The sequence below is a fragment of the Cervus canadensis genome, chromosome 24 (assembly GCF_019320065.1).
Source record: "Cervus canadensis isolate Bull #8, Minnesota chromosome 24, ASM1932006v1, whole genome shotgun sequence".
NCBI classification, from domain to species: Eukaryota; Metazoa; Chordata; class Mammalia; order Artiodactyla; family Cervidae; genus Cervus; species Cervus canadensis.
The window spans coordinates 3538315-3542462 of NC_057409.1; positions in this window are offsets into that span (position 1 = coordinate 3538315).

The following is a 4148-nucleotide window of genomic DNA, read 5'->3' on the forward strand; positions in this document are numbered from 1 at the left end:
TTTCCTTCGAAGTTCCCTTAGGGCTCACCAGCTCACCATCTGCGCAGGCTGCAATCACTGATGACTGCGACATCCTTTGTTTACTGATATGGCAGGAAATATTCCATTTCTTAGAACTCATACGGTTCAGGAGAAAGAAGATCTCCTCTTTCCCTGAACGAGGAAAGACTGGCAAAGACTCTCTCCTTGACCAAACTTCAGTCAGGCTGCTCTGAGACCTTTTCTCAACTTGCCCTCAACCTGCGGGCTTCTGTATTCATCTCTGCATCATTCCTGTGTCTTAGCAATGCATGCAAGGTAAGTCTTTTCAGTCGTGTCCGACTCTTTGCGACCCTATGGACTATAGCCCACCAGGCTCCTCCGTCCAAGGGATTCTCCAGGCAAGAATACTGGAGTGAGTTTTAGCAAGAATCATGCTATATCAATTTAGTGAAGATTCCCACCTTTCCTCAATATCTGATCAAATTTCTCACCCCACCTGCCCTGCCCCACCACCCAGCTCACAGGTGATATCTGACCACCATGACCTGTCTTTAGCAAGAATCCTGTTAGGTCAATTTAGTAAAACCCCCTACTCTCTCAGCAAGTTTCTATCCACTGATTCCCCCCACCCTTCTCCTTAGTTAGAAACCCCCACTTTTCTTTGTTCTTAACATAACTCAGCCCAGGGACTTCCTCCGGCGGTCCAGTGGCTAAGACTTCACGGTCCCAACGCAGGGGGCCTAGGGTCCATCCCTGGACAGAGAACTAGATCTCACATGCCACAACTGAAGACCCCTATATGCACAACTGAGGCTGAAGCTCCTGCCTGCCACAACTAAGGCCTGGTACGGCTAAATAAATGAAAAGAAGAAAAAAAAAAAAAAAACTGAGCCCAGTTCTATTCTCTTTTCCCCCTGTTGCGATAGTTAACAAAATCTACTTTCACCACTTTAACTTCTGCCCGGTTCTGATTTTCTGCACCATCTCTGCCCAGAGGTTGGTCAGCCTTCCATTCTCACTCCTGTTCTTCAGACCCTTCCAGGGAGTGGCTGTCAAGTCTTTTCTAGAACTTGGGTGACACCTAGTGGTCACATAGATGATGATGATGTTAGTAGCTCAGTTGGGTCAGACTGTGACCCCATGAGCTGTAGCCCGCCAGGTTCCTCTGTCCACAGAATTCTCCAGGCAAAAATACAGGCGTAGGTAGCCATTCCCTTCTCCAGGATATCTTCCTGATACCCAGGGTCCGAACCCAGGTTTCCTGCATTGCAGCCAGATTCTTTACCGTCTGAGCCACCACGGAAGACAATGGGCCACTATCGGTCACCATCCAGGCTTTGCTCCACACCTGATGCCCCTCTGGGTCTGAACCCAAAGTGAGAGACGCTGCCCAGGCGGGCGATGCCCAAGAGAGCACTAGGAAATTGTCAGTGTCACTGCACCTTAGCATCGCCATCAACACACATCTCACAAGGAGCCGACCGGGCGCAACACGGACTTTGTCGCTCAAGGGCCACTTGGCCTTGGGTTAGTCACCCCACCCACTCCCAGTCTCCACCTGCCCTTTCTGTAAAACGTGGGTAATAATGACGAGCATAGTGGGGTCTGAGAACCACAGGAGGCCACGGAGGTGGATGCTGCCAGCACAAGGCCTGGGGTCGAGGCTGGAAAGTCAGCACTGGAGACGGGGGCCCTGGGCTGCGTGTTGGGACAGAGGTCCTGGTGGCCAGGTCCGCAAAGGGCGGTGGGTGGGAGGAAGGAAGATGCTGATGGGGATGGATGGCCTGTGACCTTCTCCGGCACATGGGAAGCTGGCAGATCAAAGCTGTGGTTTAGCAAGAAAACCGGGCTCTCTGCACAAGGCTGCTGGGGGGTCGGGGAGGGGAGGGAGAGGGGGAGGCAGAAGGAGGAGGGAAGGAGGCAGCTTGGTGCCCTAGACCCACGGCCGGGCACCTGACGCCTGCCCAGCTCTGACCTGACCCAGCCTGCCCAGCTCTCCACGCTCAGGGCCGGCTGTGAACGCAGGAGGCGGCCCTGTCCTCCCCGGAGGCTGGCACAGAAACAGCGCTGTCAGCTTCCCTGGCTACGGCTTCTGACGAGCAGCTGATGCTGCCAGCTCTGGCCACCAGCAAAGCTGGGCATCGGGAGGAGGGGGTGTGCACACGCGCCTGGAACCCCGCTGCCCTCCTGCCCCCAGGCTGGCAGTCTGGGGTCTCAGGATGTCGGGGCCCAGGAAGAAGAGCCAAGTGTATTAAGCACTTCCTGCAGCCGGCACTGGGCTCAGAGCTCTGCGTGTGCCAACTCGGCTAACCCTCCTCAAACCCTACGAGGCGGGGGCTATTCAGAGCTTTGTTTCTAGGAGGAGGAAACGGGCCCAGAGAAGCCAAGTTAGTTACTCGAGGTCAAGCAGCAGAAGCAGGGTTTGAACCCCAACTGCAGAACCTTAGCCTCAGAGAGCAACCCGTCAACTCCCCGGCCCTCATTGCGAGAAAGGGGATGGGAAAGAAGAAAGTTAGAATCAGAAGACACGGGTTCCCATTTCAGCCCCACCTGCCGGCTCAGACCCTCTGTTTCCATCTGTGAAATGGGGATGACGCTGTCCTGAGATCCTGCTGCTGACCAACAACATGAGGACAGGTGAAAGGGGGCTTCAGGAAGGGTCAGGGGTACACGAATGCTGGTTCTTCATTATCATAGGAAGCCTGGGGCCCAGAAAGAGGAAGGGGGCTTGTGTGCGGTGGTCCTCACTCCAGGGTCCTTCACAGGAGACCCTGGCCTTCTCTCCAGCCCCCTCGCTCACTGGCTCCCAGCCCCCTCCATCTCCACTCCTGCCTCCAACTCACCTTCACCCCTGGCCTCCGGGGCAAGAGCCTCTCCTCCCTTATCTCCTGCCTGGCTTCTGCTCATTCCCTCTGCCTCGCCCTCTCTCCCTTCTGTCTGCCTTGCCTGGCTTACTCCCAACTCACATTCAGGTCTAGAAGCCTCTGCTGACCAGCAGGCCTGGATGGGGTACCCCCAGGTATGTCTGCATCTGGGCGCCCCACACTCCTCACCTGTCTCCAGCTCAGCTGTGAGCTTTAGGTGTCAAGGGGAGAGGGGGCCTCCTATTCCCACTGAACCCCCAGCATCCAGCCCTGTCTCAGCACACTGGGCATCTGGGCATTGAGTGAACGCACGAATGAATGAATGAAACCACACAACAACTTGGTGGCTCAGTGGTAAAGAATCCGCCTGTCAATGCAGTTGACAAGGGTTCAATCCCTGGGTCAGGAAGATCTCTGAGAGGAGGAAATGGCAACCCACTCCAGCATTCTTGCCTGGGAAATCCCATGGACAGAGAAGCCTGGCGGGCTATACAGTCCACGGAGTCGCAAAGAGTTGGACACGACTTAGCGACCACAAACAAACAATAACCAAACCCAGAAGCTCAGCTTCCCCGCAGGGCAAGTGTAAATCCCGGGGCAGCCTCCTCCAGTACCCTTCCCCCTGGTCTCTCCAGAACTGGATTCTTTCTGGGATGAGCCTGCGGCAGGAACCTTAGGGCGAGGAGAGTCAGCTAGGCTCAAGTCACTGTCCTTCCACGTGTCAGCTGTGTGGCCTTGAGCCTCGGGCAGCTGGGGATTTATCACTTCTGTTCAGTTCAGTCGCTCAGTCATGTCCGATTCTCTGCGACCCCATGGACTGCAGCACGCCAGGCCTCCCTGTCCATCACCAGCTCCTGGAGTTTACTCAAACTCATGTCCATTGACCGTCATGGCTGGGCGGTCTCCCATCCTCCTGCAGGCCTCCCTGGGCTTTTTCTCTTGGCGGTGGCAGTGTTCTGAAAGAGGGTGTGCACTGGGCCTCCTGCGTCCTCGCTGGGGAACTGGTGGGCCACCACTTCCATCATGTTTTATGGACCGCAGTAAGTCACAAGGCCAGTTCAGAGTTCAGATTCACAGCGGGGGGAAACAGACTCTACCTCTTGATGGGAAAAGCTGAGCATTAGGACAAGGAAGCCTGGCGTGCTGCACCCCACGGGGTCGCAAAGAGTCAGACGTGACTGAGCAACTGAACGACAGACTGAGGGGTGAGGATACAGAGAGGGAAGAACAATGACGGTCATTTTTTTTTTAACCAAAGAGTCTTTATTTATTTATTTATTTTAATTATTTGGCTTCCTTGGG